The following is a 24895-nucleotide window of genomic DNA, read 5'->3' as shown; positions in this document are numbered from 1 at the left end:
TCTTTTCCTCTTCATCCTTCTTCTTCTTCTTCTCATCTTCTTCCTTTTTCTTCTTCTCCGCTTCATCTGTCTTCTTCTTCTTCTCCTCTTCATCTTTCTTCTTCTTTTCCTCTTCATCTTTCTTCTTCTTCTCCTCTTCATCTTTCTTCTCCTCTGCTTGCTTCTTCACTTCCTCCTTTTTGTCCTCTATTTCCTTTAGCTTTACTTCCTTTTCTGGTTGCTTCTCCTATCCTGTAACTTCCTCTGGTGTAACCTAAGAAGCTTCTTCTCCATCCAGAGCATCGACATCAATAGTGTCAATCAATTCAGCAACCGGATTTCCTTCATCATCAAAAGCCTCATCCGGTTTTGTTATTGTCGGTTCTTGATCAACCTTCCTATTGGCTTCAGCCACTTTATGCATCTTCAGAGCTTCTAGAGAAAGGGTGTGTGTATTCTTGAGCACTTCTTTACCCTTCCCTTCAAGTAACAGGAGTCTTCTTCTTCTCATGAAGAAGAGGCCTTTGTATTTGTTCATCACTTCAAATAGTTCTGAATTTGATACATCAGGAAATGTTTAGCAAAAACTTTTTCTCTTATTTCTTGTTCCTGCTCTATGGCAATGTGCCATTTATTGTCTAAGGACTTATAAAAAGAATCTGGTGTCTCAGCTCTAATTTATGAAGGCGACTGGTCATTAATACATAAATACTGAATAATTTATTTTTCTTCCGCTTCCTTTTCATCATCATTAAAATCATCAAAACAATCAATCAAATCATTCAACACTTTTCTCCTAATGTTTTTGATAGTTCTTTGACAATGTGTCAAAGGTTTGTAGGAGGAGATGTCAATATTTACCAGTACTGATGATGTTGGTTCATTCTTTCTCTTTTTCTTTGCTTGACGTGTCTTCTTGGGTTTTTCCTCAGACACAGTTTCTTCTGAGTCTGGAGAGGTATTCCTTGTCTTCCTCTTTCTCTTGAACACTTTAGTAGGTGTCACTTCAGGTTTCTTTTTAGCTGGTGACTACTTGGTCACTTTAGGACTGGCTGCAGTAGCCGGTGCCGATGCTGAGGGCACTGCTTTTGCCTTCTTTACTGAAGGTTCTTTTCCTTTCTTTGTTGAGGGTTCCTCAACCGGTGTTACCCTTTCTAGGTAGGTGTTGGTTCTCCTTGCCTTTGGATCAAGCGGTGAGGCAATAAGGGTAGAGGCATACTCTTCCAGCATATCATTCATTACCTCATAGCCCATAGGCTCCACTTCCTCCTGTATGGGCTCAACAGCCTCCATTATGCATTGATCCACTTTAATGGTGAAACAGATATCATCTTCATATTTCTTGACAATATCCCCTGATATTCTCACCCTCTGACTCATTTTGCATCTGAACTCATCAAAGTACTTGTTCATAACTTTAGGGTAACGGGTTCCAACTACTTGAATGCTTTCCTTGATTTGCTTGGTTACCGGTTGGTCAGCAGACCATTGGACATCACCTACTCCTGGAAAGTAGCCTTGGAAGTAAAAGAATATCCCAACCAGTAGTTGTCCAAACTTGAACCTTAAAGAATTATTCTGTTTGATAGATTTCAGATTCAATAGGAGTTGCCTTTGCACACCGGTGCATAGGTCAAATTATGCATCCTCCTTGATCATCCGATAAGTGGCATTTACCACTGTAGCAGATATAGAGTTAATTCTATTGGTTGAGAACGTCCAGTATCCAATCACCATACATGCATACTTCACCAGATCATCCTTGATAGAATTGACGATCATACATCGTGAGTCGCTCACTGAACCGATGAGCTTGGACATTTTAGTTTTGCTTACCGTCCTTAGGGCCGACACTTCCCCTGTATTGCAGAAACCGGTGACGACATGAATTGCTTGTGGTGTTATATCATGCATTCTTTCCAGGTACATCTTGTCACCATGAACTCTGCTCAGAATGATCCTAATGTGATCATCTATGAAATCCTCCAAGAAATAAATAGCATTGTGGAGCTTCTTCTTCTCCAAGATACTATACTCTAGTTTGATCTTTTTATCTTGTCCATAGAACAAACCTAGCTGGGGGTGGATAGCTAGAGACCCTAGGTCTTCAATCTTGCAATCTATGTAATCAGAAATCCCTTCTTCTACTATAACGCCAACCAGAACTTGTGATAGGGCATTATACTTAGACTTGCGTTGAATAAAACTTGCAGACTTGACAAATGCACTAGAACTGGTATGAGATGTGGAAGCCATGATAGAAACTTAAAAAAACTCAAGAAATACCTTTTGAAATACGTAAATTTAGGGCTTTCAGATTCTCCTTCACTTCACACTCCGTCGGTTGTAGAATCACCGCTTTGCATTCTTCACTTGGCCGTTTGCAATTTGAATTTGAATCTCCTTCGCGGTTTCTCAATTTCTCAAAATCTCAGCACAAATCACCTTTTCTTCGCTCTGCTCTTTGAAAACCTCCTTTTCTTTGAAAACTGATAGTGAGAAATGATTTTTAAAATCCTTTTAAACATATACCTCACCTACCACAATTAATGCTCCACCATTAGGGCATAAACCCTAATTTGCCTTTTACCATTTCCGGTCTTCCACCAAAATGACAGGTAACGCATACCGGTGTTAACCAGGGGTTCAAAACATTTTGCCGTTTGCTCCACCTAAGCTTTTCTGAAGCTTAGTTTGTCGGTTTTGTGATTTCCACACTAGGTGTAGAAACCGGTTCCTATTGTCACATTGTTGGTTTCTTCTTCCAGGTCTTGTTCATATCCACTTGAAGAGTGTCAACATCAATGTTTCCTTCCAGAGTGACCGGTATATCATCAGATATGTTCTTTCTTGATCTACAGAATCTGGCAATGTGACCCAATTTGTTGCAGTGATAGTAGACCAATCCAAGTGCTCTCCAAGGTCCATTATTCATGTTTTCATTCTTCCTCATGCATGTTGCAGCAGTGTGACCATGACCATGACAGACCATACAGTTTTCTCTCCATCTGGTTGCCGCTTGATGGCCACCGCTTCTTGTCTGATGATTGAAGACATTAAACTGGTTGTGATTCTGGTTCACAAAAGGTTCAGGACCAACTCCTTGGGTCCTCTGAGGATATCTTCCAGTGTTATTCATAACAGACCTGCATTTAGATGCTCTATGCCCAATCTTGCTGCATGCATAACAGTTTCCATTGAATCTATAGGATCTTGGCTTATCATTTATGAAATAAGGAAAATTATTGTAAGCCTTATTCTTACACACATTCATAGTATGTCCTTCTTTAATGTAATAACCCACCATAATTAACTCAACAAAATTGACCATTCTTTTTCTTTTTTTTTAAATCATTGTGTTTGATTCAATCGCATACTCTAGGCATCCATCCATTTGGATTAGGCATTCATCCATCCGGGATGAGCATCTAACCATACAGGTTAGGCATTTGTCCATACAGGACATAAGATTTCATCTATCCAATACGGGATAGGCATCTACCCATATGGGGTAGGCATCTATCCAATCGGGATAGCCATCTACCCATGTGAGGTAGGCATCTATCCAATCGGGACAGGAGGTGCTCTGGCCAGAGACTTAGACTCATCGGGACCATTCGGGTCCTAAGCCACTCACTAAGTACTACACTCTTCTAACAGAAGTGCACCGAGGTCACTATCCTTAGGAATAATTAAATAACATAATACAAGCTTGAATTCCACCTCGGAATTTGGCTTAAAGCCTCGGGAAGTCAAGCAAGTCCATACGGGATTCCTTCCTAGTATGCATTGAATTATTTTTTCCCATTTTAATTATCTTTCAAATTAGGATTCTATTCAATCCTTCTATACCAAGCCAAGACCCCACCCACGAAAGTCTGAGTACGAGGGACAACTCCGTCTCAAGACTACCTACATACCCGCTTAGGCATGGGATCAAGGCGTAAAGTATGTAGTTCTATTTTCTACTCTAGGGTTTGATGTAAACTTATTAGTGGGTACGCAACCCTTTCTAGGATCAATGTCCTAGACAGTTTCTTTGCGGTTGCTACCCACGATGGTAGCGCTTAAGCAAAGGCTCAAGATGGCCTATTGCTTGTGGCCTAAAACAACTAGATCCTAATTCTTATCATGAGCATCACCCTTGACCAATTGTCAATTGACAACAATATTCAAGATTAAAATAATTTCATAAAAGCATTTCACTCAACATCCCTATAGGGGTTTACTACAGTTTAACTCAGCGGATGAAAGATCGTTTAGAATTATCGATCCAAGGGGGATTACCCGCCCCTTGGATTTTAACTTCCAAGTGTCCCTTATCACTCCCTGACGATTTATAGGGACGATGCCACAGACGTCATTATTGTAGCTTTATTAGGCGTTAAGTGCAGTAGTTCAACACGACAGCATTACCCGTAAGCGTGACCCAGAGGCACCGTATATACTGAATGCTACTATGTTTTGGTTTCCATCTTCCTTTATTTAGTTTTCTAACTACGAGCTATGAAAACATCATACTTGAAAACAACTACTAATTGAACGTGCAAAATTTAATTAATTGAAGTAACTACTTGAAATATAACTTGCATAACAACGACCATCATGAAACTTGCATATTAATAATTACATGTGTACTTGCATGAAAACGTCAATAAATGTAATTAATCTATAAGTAATTTGCATGTTATAAGAATAGTGCAACTTGCATGAAAACATCAATATATGTAATTAATCTATAAGAAATTTGCATGTTGTAAAAGTAGTGCAACTTGCATGAAAACGTCAATAAATGTAATTAATCTTTAAGTAATTTGCATGCTATGAAAACATCAATAAATGTAATTAATCTATAAGTAATTTGCGTGTTATAAGAATAGTGCAACTTGCATGATTAAGCAATCCAAAAATAGCGATTAAATTTAGGCATTTGATTCAAATCATATTAACGTGAATTATTTGCTTAATGCCAACTAAGTGCCCAATGAAATGAATAACTCTAATTAAAAGAATTTGATACAATATAATTTACGAATATAAAATTTACAGGATACTTTAATCATGAATTCACTACACAATAATCCCCAATATTTATAACTTTTCTAAGTTAAATTCAACAACTTAAAATTTTTACTAAGGAAAGAATTTAATATTTCCTAAATTGCAATTTTTACAATTAAAATTAAAATTTAAAAAAAATTAATTGTTAGCAATTAACTTTGAAATTTAACCCCAAAGTAATCACTAAAAATTCTAATTTGCAAATTAAAAAGAATATATAAAAAGACTATTTACAAAAATGAAATAAGCAAATTTCTTTTTATTGTTTTATTAGCAAATAGGGGGGAGTGGGGACCGCGGGTCCCATCACCCCTACGGTCCTGCATGCGCAGGCCCGTAGGGTTGAGGGGACACCGTGGTCCCCTCCATTCCCTTGTAGCCACTGTCATGATAGTGACCGCAGGGGTAGTGGGGGGTACCACTGTCCCCTCTGGCGGTTACAATAACCGCCACCCTTGTACGCCTTAGTAATCCTTCGAATATTTTTGAAAATCGTGCCATTACTATTACATGCAACATTAATATATTTTAACATTTGGAATAATTTTAATATAATACAACATTAATAAATTTTAACATTTGACACAAACTTAATATATATATATATATATATATATATATATATATAGTTTACATTTTCAATTATTTAATGACATCCTTATATATAAACAAAGAGGGTATTCATTTATGAAAATAAGAACATGAAAAAAATAGAATTTAAACAATTGTTTTAGATTTGATTTTTACAGTAAACAGGAGGTTAACATTTAGAGAGAGAGAGAGAGAGAGAGAGAGAGAGAGAGAGAGAGAGAGAGAGAGAGAGAGAGAGAGAGAGAGAGAGAGAGAGAGAGAGAGAGAGAGAGAGAGAGAGAGATTTCACAGGGGAATTGTTTATTCCCATAATTCATTTCCAGTATTCACATGAGGATTTTATTCAACTGATATTCATAGAGTTTCAACCAATATTCACAAAGAGATTTTATTCAACTCATTTCACAGAGATTTTATTCAACTCATTTCACAGAGAGATTTTATTTTAATTAATATTCACAAAGAGATTTGTTTAACTAATAATCATAGAAAAGAATTATTTATCTAATAATCTCAGACAGATTTAAAGAATGAGACTCAGATTTTCATTCAAAGAACCAGAGAATTTAAAAAGATTCAATCATACAGGGAAGAATTTTAATCTCAGAAAGAGAGATTTTAAACAAATAAAAGAACATGATTTTCTTTTTGCTAAAATCTTTGGAAAAAAAAAGATCATGTGCACATCTTCTTAAGGAAAATAAAATAAATGAATAACTATCCTTTGCATTCACTATATGAAAGCATTATCATTATTATTTATCTCCAAAAAGATTTTAAATCTAATAAAAGAATTTCTTTATATAAAGGAAGATCTATAACTATTTTTGATATTACAAATTCCTCATAGTAAATGTAAAGATAAACAACAAGGAGAGAACCTGGTTTAGCAAGCTTGATGTTGAATCCACTAGCTACCCTTATGATCCTTCCTTGCAACTTGAGGGAAATCCTTCAAACCACAACTTAAAATTCCTGCAATGAAAATGAGACTACCAAAAAGATCTACCTCTAAAGCTTGGGAAGTTTCCTTCAAAACATAATCAACTCCCTTCTTTGAAACTTGCATATAATTTTATAAGAAAATTCCCTCCTTCCCACTATCTAAAAAATTTTAATTCAAAAGGAGATTCTTTCCCAATTTTGGACTTCATGCAAATTGATTAGACTTAGTGGGGGAGTTACATGCAAGGTGGTGGAGAATCCTCTAGAAGCTTCTTATTCTTCCTACAACATGTGCCATAATTGGAAGTGGAAAATAGATAAATAAAAATAATGTATATTTTCCATGTGTGTGTGTGTGTGTGTATTATTATTTTATTCTTTTATAATATTCATTCAATCATTTAAATAGCTTATCCAAAAATATAATAGAATTGTATTTTAAATCCAAAAGTGATAAAGGAGGGTTGTGACATCCTCCCCCCCTTAATTTGTGCATCGTCCCGATGCACTTATTGAACGCATCCAAAAGAGTCTATAGTTCATGATTAAAACAAAAAAGGAAACAACTGTTGCATTTCCTTAGTATCTTCCCACGTGGCATTCTTTTCATCAAACTAGTCCCATTGTACTTTGCACTGATCAACCTCTCTGTTGCGCAACTGGCACTGGCGTCTCTCCAAGATTTTGAATGTCTCTATCATTATTCCTCCCATTTCCTGGACCTATAAAGCATCCCAATTCAAAATGTGTTTCTCATCAGGTACATACTTTTTAAGAAGAGATACATGGAAGACATCATGGATTCGGCTCAACTAGGGAGGTAAGGCCAACCGGTATGCAACTGGATTAATCCTTCCCAATATTTCAAAGGTTCCAACATAACGAGGTGCAACCTTAGTCTTTTTCCCAAACCTTATGGAACTCTTGTGTGGCCTAACCCTTAGGAAGACTTTCTCTCCCACCTCAAACTCCCTTGGTGTCCTGTTTTTGTCTGCATAGTTTTTCTGTCTATCTGAGGCTTCCTTCAATCTTTGCCTAATTTCCTTAGTTTTCCTCTCCATCTCTTTCAACATATCTAGTCCAACAATCACTCTATCTTCAAGACTATCTCAACTCAAAGGTGTTCAACATAGTCTACCATACAAAGCTTCGAAAGGTGCCATTCCCAAAGATGTTTGATATGTATTATTGTAAGCAAACTCTACCAGAGGTAGGTACTCTTCCCATTTCTTACATTGGTCCATGCAATACATGCAAAGTAGGTCTTCCATAATCTGATTTGTCCTTTCTGTCTGACCGTCAGTTTCAGGATGGTATGCAGTGCTAAAATTTAGTTGAGTTCATAGAGCTGATTGAAGAGTGGTCCAAAACCTTGAAGTGAATCTAGCATCTCTATCTGATATGATTTTCTCTGGTATTCCATGCAGCCTAAATATTTTCTTAACAAAACGCATAGCCAAAGTAGGTGCATCATTCGTTAGGTTCCCTGGTATAAAGTGTGCCACCTTAGTGAGTTTGTCAATTACCACCATTATTGCATCATGCCTAGAAGGTGACATGGGTAACCCTTGTAAAAAATCTATGCTAATAACATGCCACTTGTGTTGAGGTACATCATGTAACTGTAACAATCCAGCTGGATGTCTATGTTCTGCCTTTACTTTTTGACACTCCAAACATTTAGCCACATACTTGACAATGTCATTCTTCATCCCTTACCAAAAGTATAACTTCTTTAGATCTGCATAAAGTTTGTTAACCCCCGGGTGCCCTGAATAAGGCGCATTGTGAGCCTCCGACAAGACTACTTCCCTTAAGTTCCCTGAATTAGGAATATAGATTCTATTATTGTATCTGAGCAACCCATATTCATCTAATGTATACCCTTCAATCTTAGGATCGGTTGGATCGTATTCTAAAGTCAATTTGACTTGCTCATACCATGGATCATGTCCTTGTTCATCCATTACTTGCCTTTCGAAAGAAGTTTTGAATGTTGCTATAGTCATCAAGTGTCTCCTCCTACTTAAGGCATCTGCCACCCTATTTTCCTTCCCCTTAATATATTCAATTTCAAAATCATATTCACTTAGAAACTCTAACCACCTTCTTTGTCTGGCATTTAAGTGGGGTTGGGTAAAGATGTACTTTAGTCCTTGGTTATCTAACTTTAACTCAGAGGGCTTCCCTAGTAAGAAGTGTCTCCATTTTTGTAGGGCATGGACAATCGCTGCCAACTCTAAGTCATGGGGTGCATAATTGACTTCATGAGTCTTTAGCTTTATGGATTCGTAAGCTACTACCCCTTCATATTGGACAAGTACTCCTCCTAAACCTTCAATAGAAGCATCAGTTACGACTGTGAAGTGTCCATTCAGATCTGGTACTTTTAGAATGGGTGCTGACATTAGTTTCCCTTTCAAAATTTGGAATGCCTTATCACTTTGTTCTGTCCACACAAACCTTTTACCCTTCCTTTGTAATGAGGTGATGAGGTTTGCTATCTTAGAGAATCCTTCCACAAACCTCCTATAGTAACCTACTAGCCCCATAAAGCTTCTTACCTCTGAAACGTTTTTAGGATTCGGCCATTCTACTATTGCCTTTATCTTATCTAGATCAACTTCTATTCCCTCCTTTGATATTATATGCCCAAGGTAGTGAATCTTTTCCTCGAAGAAGGCACATTTTGATAATTTCCCATATAACTTATGTTCTCTCAACCTTTGTAAAACAATTTGTAGGTGTACTAAATGTTCCTCCTCATTCCTAGAGTAAATCAATATGTCATCCAAAAATACCAAAACAATTTTATCCAAGTAGGCATGGAGTACACTATTCATTAGGTTCATAAATGCAGCTAGGGCATTAGCTACACCAAAAGGAACTACTATGAATTCATAATGCCCATATCTAGTCCTGAAAGCTATTTTCAGAATGTCTTCCTCCTTAATTCTGAGTTGATGGTACCCTGACCGGAGGTCTATCTTTGAGAAAACTGATGCTCCTTTCATTTGGTCAAAAAGATCCTCTATGTGAGGTAAGGGGTACCTATTCTTTATGGTGACCTTGTTCAACATCCTCTAGTCGATGCATAGTCTTAAGGTTCCATCCTTCTTTTTAACAAACAAAACTGGCGCTCCCCATGGTGATACACTTGTCCTTATTAATCCCTTAGCTAAGAGTTCCTCTAATTGCATTTTGAACTCTTGTAATTCAGTTGTGTTCATTCGGTAAGGTGCCCTTGATACTGGTTCAGCTCCTGGTAATACTTCGATAGAAAAGTCAAACTTCTTTTTAGGGGGTAAGCTGGGTAATTCTTCTGGAAAAACATCCTTGAATTCATTTAAGAAAGGGGTATTTTCAAAGGTTGGTGTATTTTCCTCTTTTCCTTCATCAATTTAAACCATATAGATTTGGCCTCCTCTTCTTCTTTCCTTCTTTAATTGCATGGCTGATATGGTTTCTATATTAATGGGTTTAAACCTTCCTTGGATTTTGACCCCTTTTCCCCCATCATCCAAACATTCCACAACTTTATTATAGCAATCTAAATTAGCTTGATGTTATGTTAACCAACTCATTCCAAAAATTATGTCATATAATCCAAGCGGTGCCACATAGAGGTCTACCCTTGGTCAAACTCAGGAAATTCTACCCTTGCCCTCGGCAAACACTTAGTTAGTTCTTGATTTAAGATTTTTAAAATTTAATTTCTATCATTGTAAAACATTCCCTTAGTTGTATAAATTGAAGTGAGCACAAGGCCTAGATTTGAACCTTTGCTCTGATACCACATGTAATAACCCACCATAATTAACTCAACAAAATTGACCATTCTTTTTTTTTTTTTTAATCATTGTGTTTGATTCAATCACATACTCTGGGCATCCATCCATTTGGATTAAGAATTCATCCATCTAGGATGAGCATCTAACCATACGGGTTAGGCATTTGTCCATACGGGACATAAGATTTCATCTATCCAATACGGGATAGGCATCTACCCATACGGGGTAGGCATCTATCCAATCGGGCTAGGCATCTACCCATGCGGGGTAGGCATCTATCCAATCAAGATAGGAGGGTGCTCTGGCCAGAGACTTAGACTCATCGGGACTATTCGAGTCCTAAGCCACTCACTAAGTACTACACTCTTCTACCAGCAGTGCACCAAGGTCGTTGTCCTTAGGAGTAATTAGATAACATAATACAAGCTTGAATTCCGCCTTGGAATTTGGCTTAAAGCCTCGGGAAGTCAAGTGAATCCATACGGGATTCCTTCCAAGTATGCATTGAATTACATTTTCCCATTTTAATTATCTTTCAAATTAGGATTCTATTCAATACTTCTATACCAATCCTAGACCCCACCCACGAACGCCTAAGTACGAGGGACAACTCCGTCCCAAGACTACCTACATACCTGCTTCGGCACGGGATCAAGGTGTAAAGTATGTAGTTCTATTTTCTACTCTAGGGTTTGATGTAAACTAATTAGTGGGTACGCAACCCTTTCTAGGATCAATGTCCCAGACAGTTTCTCTGCAGTTGCTACCCACGATGGTAGCGCTTAAGCAAAGGCTCAAGATGGCCTATTTCTTGTGGCCTAAAACAACTAGATCCTAATTCTTATCATGAGCGTCACCCTTGACCAATTGTCAATTGACAACAATATTCAAGATTAAAATAATTTCATAAAAGCATTTCACTCAACATCCCTATAGGGGTTTACTATAGTTTAACTCAGCGGATGAAAGATCGTTTAGAATTATCGATCCAAGGGGGATTACCCGCCCCTTGGATTTTAACTTCCAAGTGTCCCTTATTACTCCCCGACGATTTATAGGGACGATGCCATAGACGTCATTGTTGTAGCTTTATTAGGTGTTAAGTGCAGTAGTTCAACATGACGGCATTACCCGTAAGCGTGACCCAAAGTCACCATATATACCAAATGCTACTATGTTTTGAATTCCATCTTCCTTTATTTAGTTTTCTAACTACGAGCTATGAAAACATCATACTTGAAAACAACTACTAATTGAACGCGCAAAATTTAATTAATTGAAGTAACTACTTGAAATATAACTTGCATAACAATGACCATCATGAAACTTGCATATTAATAATTACATGTGTACTTGCATGAAAACGTCAATAAATATAATTAATCTATAAGTAATTTGCATGTTATAAGAATAGTGCAACTTGCATGAAAACGTCAATATATGTAATTAATCTATAAGAAATTTGCATGTTGTAAAAGTAGTGCAACTTGCATGAAAACATCAATAAATGTAATTAATCTATAAGTAATTTGCATGCTATGAAAACGTCAATAAATGTAATTAATCTATAAGTAATTTGTGTGTTATAAGAATAGTGCAACTTGCATGATTAAGCAATCCAAAAATAGCGATTAAATTTAGGCATTTGATTCAAATCATATTAATGTGAATTATTTGCTTAGTGCCAACTAAGTGCCCAATGGAATGAATAACTCTAATTAAAAGAATTTGATACAATATAATTTACGAATATAAAATTTACCAAGGATACTTTAATCATGAATTCACTACACAATAATCCCCAATATTTATAACTTTTCTAAGTTAAATTCAACAACTTAAAATTTATACTAAGGAAAGAATTTAATATTTCCTAAATTGCAATTTTTAACAATTAAAATTCAAATTTAAACAAAATTAATTGTTAGCAATTAACTTTGAAATTTAACCCCAAAGTAATCACTAAAAATTCTAATTTGCAAATTAAAAAGAATATATAAAAAAGACTATTTACAAAAATGAAATAAGCGAATTTCCTTTTATTGTTTTATTAGCAAATAGGGGGGAGTGGGGACCGCAGGTCGCATCACCCATGCGGTCCTGCATGCGCAGGCCCGCAGGGTTGAGGGGACACCTTGGTCCCCTCCACTCCCCTACGGCTACTGTCGTGACAGTGACCATAGGGGTAGTGGGGGGTACCACTGTCCCCTCCGGCGGTTACAATAATCGTCGCCCCTGTACACCTCCGTAATCCTTAGAATATTTTTGAAAACTGTGCCATTACTATTACATGCAACATTAATATATTTTAACATTTGGAATAATTTTAATATAATACAACATTAATAAATTTTAACATTTGACACAAACTTTATATATATATATAGTTTACATTTTCAATTATTTAATGACATCCTTATATATAAACAAAGAGGGTATTCATTTATGAAAATAAGAACATGAATAAAACAGAATTTAAACAATTGTTTTAGATTTGATTTTTACAGTAAACAGGAGGTTAACATTTACAGAGAGAGAGAGAGAGAGAGAGCTTATTCCAGCATTCACAGGGAAGAGGTTTATTTCCAGATTTCATAGGGGAATTGTTTATTCCCAGAATTCGTTTCCAGTATTCACAAGAGGATTTTATTCAACTGATATTCATAGAGTTTCAACCAATATTCATAGAGAGATTTTATTGAACTCATTTCACAGAGATTTTATTCAACTCATTTCACAGAAATTTTATTCAACTCATTTCAGAGAGATTTTATTCAACTCATTTCACAGAGATTTTATTCAACTCATTTCACAGAGAGATTTTATTTTAATTAATATTCACAGAGAGATTTGTTTAACTAATAATCACAGAAAAGAATTATTTATCTAATAATCTCAGAGAGATTTAAAGAATGAGACTCAGATTTTCATTCGAAGAACCAGAGAATTGAAAAAGATTGAATCATACAGGGAAGAATTTTAATCTCAGAAAGAGAGATTTTAAACAAATAAAAGAACATGATTTTCTTTTTGCTAAAATCTTTGGGAAAAAAAAAAAAACCAAGATCATGTGCACATCTTCTTAAGGAAAATAAAATAAATAAATAACTATCCTTTACGTGCACTATATGAAAGCATTATCATTATTATTTATCTCCAAAAAGATTTTAAATATAATAAAAGAATTTCTTTATATAAAGGAAGATCTATAACTATTTTTGATATTACGAATTCCTCATAGTAAATGTAAAGATAAACAACAAGGAGAGAACCTGGTTTAGCGAGCTTGATGTTGAATCCACTAGCTACCCTTATGATCCTTCCTTGCAACTTGAGGGAAATCCTTCAAACCACAACTGAAAATTCCTAAAACGAAAATGAGACTACCAAAAAGATCTACCTCTAAAGCTTGGGAAGTTTCCTTCAAAACATAATCAACTCCCTTCTTTGAAACTTGCATATAATTTTATAAGAAAATTCCCTCCTTCCCACTATCTAAAAAATTTTAATTCAAAAGGAGATTCTTTCCCAATTTTGGACTTCATGCAAATTCATTAGACTTAGTGGGGGAGTTACATGCAAGGTGGTGGAGAATCCTCTAGAAGCTTCTTATTCTTCCTACAACATGTGCCATAATTGGAAGTGGAAAATAGATAAATAAAAATAATGTATATTTTCCATGTGTGTGTGTGTGTGTATTATTATTTTATTCTTTTATAATATTCATTCCATCATTTAAATAGCTTATCCAAAAATATAATAGAATTGTATTTTAAATCAAAAAGTGATAAAGGAGGGTTGTGACATTTAAGACAATTAAAGCAAACAGGTTTAAACTTTTGCTTACCTTTATCCTTTGATGTCGGTTGTTTCTTTGATGCTCCAGCACTTGTACCAAAGGTCTCACCTTCCTCACGACCGCAATAACCAAGTCCATCAGTATTCTTGACAGGTTTGGCAGATTCAAGCTTTTGCTCTAGCTTGACAGTACTCTTGTTGAACTTAGCAAGTATTTCCTTTGACTCAGAGAGTTCTTTGGAAATAGCAGCATTTGTTTCCATCAGGTTTTCATTCTCAGAGATGGCAATGTTCAGTTCTCCTTGCATGTCTTCCTTTTCCACTTTGATCACATGAAGTTGAGCAGTTAGGGCATTGATCTCTTGCTTCAGCTTGGAGTTTTCATGATCTTTGTTTTTACTAGATCTTCAGCTTTCCTTCGGTTCTCAAGTTCTTGGCACATTCGAATAGTCAGTCCTTCCAATTCTTTTCTCAGGTTGGAATTGGATTCATTCAACTTTTCAACTTCTTGAATCAGGGCTTCCATGTCCCCTTCATCAAAGGAACTATTTTCAGATAGCTCCATCATCTTTTCTGCATGTTCTCTCCTTTTTGCTTGAGATGCCTTGTATTTGACCATAAGATCATCATAGGCTTGCTCACACTGAGTGATTCGATGAGTAAGTTCCCTCAATGTGTATTCCCACATATCTCTTTCCAAGTGGTTAAACTTATAGAAAGGTAGGCTCTGATACCAATTGATGAATACTAAGAGGGGGGGTGAATTAGTATGCCAAAAATCTTTGCACTTAAACACTTTGCAAGACTAACAGTAAACCGGTAAAACAGTTTAACTGACAAACCGGTTAACACACATGCAAACCAAATAGCTAATAATGAATTCACCCACAGAAGAACAAACACCATAACATAAGAGATTTTGACATGGAAACCCAAATGGGAAAAACCATAGTGAGATGGAACTCACAAGTAACTATCTGTAGAATAGGAACCAGACTGGTTAAGGTCAGACCAGTTAAGATCTTACAATGTTTTTTACCAGAACAGATCCTGTTAGAAATCTCAATCTCTGTTAGGAGATAAGTCCGATTAAAGACTACCTTGCTAGAGGATTTCAGATCCACAGATGTGAACCACCTTGTTAGAGGATTTACAAAAGGCTTTTGGGCCTACCCGGTTAAGGGCTATAGACTTGTCGAAGATGTGAGTAATCAACAAGTGATTGATCTAGCTAATAGCACAAACTGCTTGGTTAGATCCTTGATAGCTCTTTCCTAATGCATTCCAGCATTACTTTAGTCTTCTACACATTCATACTCTCTCTAACTCCTCAACCACCTTAAACCCTAGCCGCAATATCAACTATCACAACAACAGCATTATCAACAACCTAAAACCCTAGGCATGATGTCCTTATAAAGGAATTTGATTTCATGTCGGTCCAATAGGATTACATTACAATTTCCTAGGTTCAATGAACCTGGACATACTTGGTAACATGACACAAAAAGCATCGTTAAAGTGTTGGCACCGTCAAACAATCGGTGGATGGTAACTCCTCACAAAATGTCGGTTGGTAACTCATCACAGAGTATTACCGGTTCATACAAAATACCGGTTCAAGCAAAATGTCGGTTGCCGGTTTGACAAAATTGAAGACTGGGAAATATGTGTTCAGCCACTTTGGTCCTTCGTACCACTTGAGATCCTCGAACCGCTTGGGGTCTACATACCGCTTTAGATCGGTAATCACTTTCTGCAAAACACCAATAGTCTAAGGACTATAATGCTTCATACCTATTGGAGCAATTACCGGTTGAGCATAACTCATACATACAAAAATTATCTCAATGCAAGTGTGTGTCCATCAATGACAATCACAACATAATCATCAAAAATGCCAACATAAGATTGCCATGGATCTGGCATTTAGGACACTTCTTTACAAAGTGATAAGAGTCTTTTTCCATTGTCGGCCAGTAATATCTCATTCTTAGGAGCTTTTTAGCAAGAGTAGTCCCACTTGAATGTATGCCACAGATACCTTCGTGAAGCTCATGTAAAGCAGAGTTAGATTCATTACGATAAAGGCAATGAAGAAGAGTACCATCTAGACCTCGATGGTACAAAGTATCAGCATTAAGGGTATAACGGGCGGCTTGCCGGATAAAGTTACGTTTTTGGTTTCGGGATAGGTCAATGGGTAGGATGTAGTTTTTAAGATAATCATATATAGGTCCATATAAAGGAGAGTCTGAACAAGTCAAGGCATAGATAACATGGGATTCAGAGTGGTCATAGGCTGGGGAGAACAGTTGCTCTACCAGAAACTCATAACGACTCTGTGGCTCTGGAATTTGTAGTAATGAAGCGATAGTAGCCATTGCATCAGCCACTTTGTTGTTTAACCTTGGTATTTGTTCAAAGGTGATGTGTACAAAATATTGTTTGAAGTCATCCACCATTTGCTTGTAAGGTAGCATCTTGTCATCCTTTGTCTGATAGTCGTTGTTGATTTGATTGACGACTAGTTGTGAGTCTCCGTAGACCTTTAACTCTGTGATTTTCCATTCTACAGACATTTTGATGCCTATAACCAGCACCTCATATTCAGCCATATTATTGGTGCATGGAAACATAAGCCTATATGATCTTGGTATAGTGTGTCCTTTAGGAGTGATGAACAGAATGCTAGCACCCGAGCCATGTTATGTGTAGGATCCGTCAAAGTACAAGGTCCATTGTTTGGTAGAAATAGCAAGGACGTCTCTGTCCGGAAATTCAATCTCCATAGTTTGTTGTCCAGGTAGTGGTGCTTCAGCCAGCTGATCGGTAATTGCTTTCCCTTTGATAGCTCTTCATTCTGTGTAGTGGATATCAAATTCTTTGAGAATCATGACCCATTTAGCCAATCGGCCTGTAAGAGCTACCTTGCTGAGTAGATATTTGAGAGGATCAATTTTTGCAACTAGCTTAATTGTGTGTGCTAGCATTTAATGTCAGAATTTTTGAGAGGCAAATACTACTATTAGACAAGCCTTCTCAATGAATGTATAGTTTAATTGATATCCGTTCAATGTCCTGCTGATGTAGTATATAGCTCGTTCCTTGCCTTGTTGATCTTCTTGTGCTAATAGTGCCCCCAGTGATATATATGTTGTTGAAATCTATAGAATGAGTGGCTTCCCTGCTATTGGTGGTACTAGAACTGGTGGGTTCATTAGGTACTGTTTGATTTGATAGAAAGATTCTACACATTTGGTTTCCCATCTGAATGGTAAATTCTTATGTAACAAATGATTAAATGGGAGACTTTTATCTACTAGTTGAGCGATGAATCACCTGATTGATTGAAGTCATCCTTGTAGAGATCTGAGCTGACTGACATTCTTTGGTGGTGGCATCTCCATAATGGCTTGTACCTTTGCTGGATCCACTTCAATACCCTTAGCTGAAACTATGTAGCCTAGTAACTTGCCTGATGTAACCCCAAAGACACACTTCTTAGGGTTGAGCCTAACTTGGAATTTCTCCAATCGATCAAAAATCTTTTCTAAGATGCTGAGGTGTTTCACTCTGGTGAAGGATTTAGCTAGTAAATCATCCACATAGTCTTCCATAAAGATATGCATCATGTCATGAAAGATTGTTGTCATTGCTCGTTGATAAGTAGCTCCTGCATTTTTTAAGCCAAAAGGCATAACATTCCAACAGTACGTTCCCCAAGGATAGGTAAACGTTGTTCTATCTTGATCTTCCGGGGCAATCTTTATTTGATTATAGCCTGAAAAACCGTCCATTAGTGAGAGCATTGCATGGCCTGCTGTGAGGTCTACAATTATGTCAATACTAGGCAAAGGAAAGTCATCCTTTGGATAGGCTTTGTTAACATCTCTGAAGTCAGTACATATTTTGATACTGCCATCTGGTTTTGATACTGGTACGATGTTGGAAATCCATTCTGCATAGTCGATGGGTCGGATAAATCCGACATCTAATAGTTTCTTTAGTTCAGCTTTGACCATGAGTGCCACATGTGGATTCATCTTTTGCAATTTTTGCTTAACTGGCTTAGCTCCTAGAGTAATGGACAAGTGATGCATGATCAATTGTGGATCAATTCTAGGCATATCTGCATATGATGAGGCAAAGTTGATTTGCTTTTCTTTAAAAAAATTTATAAATTATGATTTTTCTTCCTCTATTAGAGAATCTGCCAGGTGTAGGTTTTTGGCTGCTTCTGTAGTACCAATGTTGATTGATTGAGTGGGCTCAATCAATATGGGTGATCGCTCATGATAATGTTCAGGAAGAGTGTCAAGTCTCCCATCTTTAGGTGCCTTAAAAAGGTTTTCACCCTTAGATGCATCCTTTATTTTTACTTTTTTGTGATCCATAGTTGCCATTGACTAGTTTTCAGCAATAGATCCTTTATTTTTCTCATTTTTGCGACTGAGAGACTTGGCACTCCCTTGGTTGCAGACATTGTTACTTTGTTTACTGGTAGAGTTTGTTTCAGGGTTAACGGTACATAAGTAATGGATAATGGATTCATCATTTGGGAAAATTGGTATATCATGTATTTCAGGTTCGTCCCAGTCTATGAGGTCAGGAAAGACAAGTGGTAAGGAATCGTTTGGCGGATCAAGTTCTGCCACTGTAAGTGTCAAGATGTAGGTTTCATCATGATTGGTTTTGGTGTTAAAGAAGTCAAGGATTTCGTCAAGGTCTTCGATGGTATCATTTTCCGTACTTGTTCTTAATGTCGCTGCTCATTTTCCGTGGCGTCATAGATATTTTGTGGATCAAATTCAAGTGTTCTATATTTCGTGTTGCATGCTTCTTTAGAAATGGGTGTATGACTTCTATTTTCAGCAATATCCTCAATAATATTAGAACAGCTGCCCCATTCATATTCATTGGAATCAATCTCAGAGGTATCATCCCAGATTCTATTAGTGTTGTGAACTGGTATGTTATATGGTGAGAATAGGTCTTTGATGATTGATACAAGTTTGATGGTTTTCTCTGATTTTATGTCAAATCCTGCTTCTACCTTTTGTATTTGTTCATATTCTATCCCTCCTTGGGGAGGAATGATGTTATCAGAAGATGATGATGCTTTGTTGGATATTGGTTCTTGAATATGATTGACTTTTGTAGATGTTGTCTTCTTGTGAATGATGGGCTCCCCATGAGGTTGCTTCTTTTCTTAATGTTCACGTTCCTTATAGATTGTCTCTACTGACTCAAATAGTGCTTCTTGTCAGGATTCTTCTTTGTACTTCTTCTTTGCTTTCCAATGAGGTTTTTGATATTTGTGTGGTATCTTCTTTGGTAGTAGAGTGAGTTCAAAGCCCAATCCCTTTTTGTCTTTACTGAATTGTGACAGAGGATCCAATGGTTCTATGACACCTTCCTGACGCTTACCAATAGGTCCTTTGCCATTGTATCCCATTTGCTGCATGATTAAGTAGCCTTTTCCATATAGGCATGTGGGTATAGCTACTTCCACGGTAGCTGCTCTGTCTTTTTCCTCATCTTTGTATAGCCAACTGAGGATATCCTTTTCCTTGGATTCATGTGCTAAAGTGTCGAGTTGAATGAATGTACCATCAAACTTGGTGATGGGCTGAGTTGCTTGATGTGTTGATGTTGTAGGTAATCCATGAGATCTAGGTGATGTGGGTAAGTTAGTCAAACACATGGGTTCCAAAGAGTATTCCCCCATGCCTTGTTCTTTGATTTTCATTTTCTGCTTGAAATCTCTAGGTACTAATTTAGACTTCTCTTGTTGAAGATCTGGTGCTGAGGAATTCTATTTCTCTCTATTATGTGGAACCAAACTGTCCTGGGCTGCCCCCATTGCATTACAATGTTGAAATGGATTGTGATCAGCAGATATAGAAACCTCCTACCTATTATAGGGGAATTTGACACACTGGTGATATGTAGAAGGCACTACTTGCATTTCATGTATCCAGGGTCAACCTAATAAGATATTGTATGTGAGGTCTATGTCTAAGACCTGGCACATAGTATCTCTTTGTATCAGTCCGACTTGAATCAGCAACACCACTGTTCCTTTAGAGGATCTTTCTTCATCATCATAGGCCTTTATAGTATTCTTTTTGTGTGGATCAATAGACTCGTCCGAGAAGCCTAATGCACAGATAAGTTTTAAGGTACATATATTAAGTCCAGCTCCTCCATCTATTAATACTCATTTTACTCGGTGTTTATAGACTATAACTTCAATATGGAGAGGAGTATTATGTTGATGACTCAATGAGATATTATCGTGCTTAGAAAAAGTGAGATTATGAGGCCCTATCATATGAGTGACCATGGCTTGGAGTTTGTCAGCATCCAGATCTTGAGGTACATTTGTTTCTAATAGTGCTTGTTCTAATATGTCTTTGTGTTTTGGTGAAAGTTTCAGCAACTCCAGTATAGATATTTGAGCAGGTGTTTTGCGCAGTTGGCTGACTAGATCATATTGAATTTTGGGTACGGTGTTTGTTGCCGAAGTATGTCCCTTTAAGACATATTTTTGAGCTCTGGTTGTTACATTGACAGATTCATAATCATGTTGATCTTAGATTGTAATGACGTTCATGTGATTGTCTACAGCTGATATATGATTGATGGTGTTATTGTAGATGTGATTGATACGAGCCCCACGTGTATCGTTTGAGGTCAAAGCTCCATCTTTGTTGTAGTTTGGAAGAGGATTCTTAAAGGCTCCATGGTCACTATTTGTCTTGAGACCATCCACCATTAAATCACCTCTATCAATCATGTCCTGAACAATGTTTTTTCAGTCTCATGCAATCATTTGTTTGATGACCCTTGTTGCGATGAAAATCACAAAAGTGTGAGTCATTCCACCAAGGTGGTTTGATTTGTGGTTCATAGTTGCTGATTGCTGGTAAAGAGATAATTTTGTTTGCTAGGAGTTCTCTGAATGTTGACTCCAGTGATTGTCCCAGTGGTGTGTAGACACATTTTTGAAAATTGTTGGTGTTACCTTGCGAATTGTTATTAGGTCCTCGATTTGTGTGATTGTTTTGAGCGTTGGTGGTGTTGTTGGTGTTGGGTTGACCTTGATTGGTATTTGGTGCATAAGTGTTAGTGTCTAGGTTAGCACTTTTGGGATTCTTTGTAGTTTGAGGATTTCCTGATAATGCGAGCACGAGCTGCTTAGATTTTGGATCATGTGATTCATTGCCTCCTTCGTTTCCATTATTTTTGTTTCTGGTCCAGAATCTGGATTTGTCCAAGTTGTTGTTGTTTTGGTTATTGTAATTTGATGAACTTGTTCCTTCTTTGAAGAATTTTAGCGTGCCTTTCTTGACACATGCTTCTTCTACTTGAATGCCATTCTCAATCAATTTAGCAAAAGATGGTATGCATTGGAGCTTGAGTCTGTAACTCATCTCACTATTCAAGTTGTCGATGAAAATTTCCATTTTCTCCTTTTCAGGGATATCTCGAGGATATCTTGAAACCATATGCCGCCAACGTTGAAGAAATACCATGAATGTTTCATTGTTTTCTATTTGGTGTTACAGACGTCTAACATGGTGATAGCATGTTGAATGTTATAGGAATATTGAGTTATGAATTTGTTGACTAGTTCATCAAATGATCTAATAGGAGGTGTGATTTTGGATAACCATTCCATTGTTTGTCCTCCCAAGCTTCTTGCAAATAACCTCATCAAATAGGTATCATCGTGAGCGAATTCAAGACTCATTGTGCAGAATTCTCGAACATGATCACGGGGATCACTTTTCCCATCGTACTTGTCAAATTTGGGAACGTCTGAGTTCGGAGGAAAGGGCACCATGTTCAATCTTCTGTCAAATGGATAAGGACAAATTTCATTTAATGAATACCTTGTTGTCCCTTGCTATATGTCTTGCATTTGTCTTTGTAACATTTGCATTTGTTGAGTAAGGGCAATCAAAGGCGCATTATTTTGCCAAGGAAAGATTTCTTATCTTGCATTAATCCTAGGTTGAAATGGTGTGTGGAACGGCATGTTTTGCTCGGGGATGTGTTTCTCAGGGATGTTTTGTCCTGGTGTATTTTGTTTAGGGATATCTTGTTCAAGGTCATGTACTTTGCGTTGTCATTCTTGATATTTGTAATGTTGAGATTTTGTTCTAAATATGTCTATGTCAAAGTCTTCAGGAAGTTTAACCCCTTTGCTTGTGAGCATGAGTAGGTATTTTTCTTTGTCATTTTCCATGAGTCTTTCCACAAGTTTTTGAAATGAAGCACTTTCTTGACATTCTTGAAGAAGTTCTTCAGAAATTTCGGCGTCCTCTAGATTCGGATGCTCGAAAGGATTTCATAATCTCCGATTCATGCTGGATTCTGATTGCATTTTGCTTTGTTTGTTTTTTTGGGAGCAAGTAACAACAGGCATCTAGTAGAAGCTTTCTGTGACAAAAGGAATGAACTCTTCTTCAATGTTTTGTTTAGGGGTTTGTGGTTCAAATCGGGGGATGTTGTAAGTGATGCACTCGTCGGTAAAGAATGCTGGATGGATCTTTCCTCCACGATTTATTTGTTGGCTGAATGTGGATTTTTGACAGAATGCTCTAATCTTCAAAGGTTCCTTGTCAAATTCGTTTGATTTGTTCTGAATATATAATTGTACATGACGAAGGAATGTTCGAAGAGTTGACGATTGATGTATAAAAATTTATTTCTTTTGGCAAGTTTTGAAGAACTTGGTTGTTGTTTCTTCAACTCAGTGTTACGATAAATATTCTTTCTTCTCGGAATATGAGGATTAGTCATGCACAAGCTATCAATGGTTTCCTTTGAGTTGTTTTGGATTCAGTTTATCTTGTTTTGGAAACTTAAGTTTTACTTTATCAAAGTGAAGGTTTAGATGCCCCCTCATGACAAAGTGCGTCAAATGATATGGAATAGAGCTTTCCCGATATGGAAACTCAATTTGACAACTTAGAGTTTTAAACAAGTGTGTTTTGGGATAAAAATCCGTGAGATAAAAAGGATCTATTTGCCACTTGTGATGATGTTTCCTGATTTTGATAGGATAGATATGTTTATCGTGCGACCTGTTTCAGATTTGGACAACTTTTGTTTGATGGGAAACTTGCTTTGGAAATAGTTTTTGATACTCTATTTTTGGTATTTTGTTTTGACGAAGTTCAGGCTGATGAAAGGAGGTTTCTGAAAATGTTTTCAAAATTTTCCAAATTTACCTCTATTTTGCCCCCTGTTTTCTGGTTTTGACCATGCGCTGAAACAGAGACTCTATGTGCTACAAAATTTTCTCAAAGCGCTAAGGAAAAGAGCCCACGCACTATGTTGCCCCGTTCTACACACTAACTAGTTTCACTAGTCAAATTTGTTTCAACTTTGGTTTTAACAGATCATGCGCTAATATGAGCTACTGATGCACTACCATTTATACTCTACGCGCTAAAGGTTGACTTTCACGTGCTAAGTTGATGCTTCGATGCGCTAATCTATTTTCAGAATGCCCTAACTGCTACTGTTGATTCTAAATTTCGATGAAGCGCTACTGTGAATACTTTATGCACTAAAGATAAGGTTTGATGCACTAAAATATGGTTGATATGCACTAAGATGTTGTTCTTACGCGCTAAACTACCCTGACTTGATTGTTTTCTGCAATTTTGGAATTTTGCCTTGAGTTTTTAATGTTGATAGATGATTTTCTAAAATAACAAATGAAAGCACGGCACCAAAGAGACAACCATTTTGCTTAATCTAAACAATAAGTGTATGTTTTGTGAGGATGTGTTCAAATCCCCAATGTTTCAATAGGTTTAGATACAACATGCACTTCAATCAGACTCTTTATTCAAGGGTCATAAGCAATATCATAGCCCACTAGTCTCGATACTCCGTCGGCTCAAACAGTCATGTCACCCCCTAGGGGGCGCCCGTTTTTTTGCCTTTTGCCAGAAATTAACCCAAAGTGAATTGCTTCACAATTGAGTAGTTATCTTGGGAGATATATGGTGAGTGATCTTGGGGGTGGATTCTTCCCCACCCTTGCACTATGATATTGCAAATGTCTAGTTACTGACTCGACTCAAAGTTTTCTATGCTAAGGTTCTTAATCAAGCTTCCTGTTCGGCCGTCAGTGATAAACTCCCTCAAGAGGCTTCCCAACCTTTATAAAAAAGGCTTTACGTATCTCAAGGATACTAGGGGAAGGCTAATCGTTGCACGCAACTGTTGAAAAGGACTTTTGTCACTTTCCACTTTTGATTATAGTGGGTTTGAACACTTGGCTTCAAAGTTGTTTCCCACTTAGGTTGTTCCCTTCACACCAGCCAAAAATGGCTTTAAGAGTTTTTCAACCCCTCGGGAAGGCAGGCCTGCTAAAGGATTTATGGCTTGAATTAAAGAAATCTTTTAAGAGTGGTTTGGCTTTTTGATCACCCAGTTAAGGGGAGAGCATATACCTTCCACTTTCGAGACAAGGCAAACAAGGTTCTTTTTACCTTTCAAGTCAATGATTTTCTAAGATCTATATGGAGATGTTGTTCCATGAAAACATGGTGTTCCTTTTATTTCCTTCAAAGCAATGATTTTCTAATCTAGGAAAAGAACCGGGTCAACAAAGTAAAACATCGATGTTTGGTCAACAAAAGAAATCGATCCAAAGGGGAAGACCTTACCTCTTTGATTGTGAACCAAAATTTAAAGTGTGG

The sequence above is a fragment of the Cryptomeria japonica genome, chromosome 8 (genome assembly GCF_030272615.1).
Source record: "Cryptomeria japonica chromosome 8, Sugi_1.0, whole genome shotgun sequence".
In the NCBI taxonomy this organism is placed as follows: domain Eukaryota; kingdom Viridiplantae; phylum Streptophyta; class Pinopsida; order Cupressales; family Cupressaceae; genus Cryptomeria; species Cryptomeria japonica.
This window is presented reverse-complemented; position numbering follows the sequence as displayed.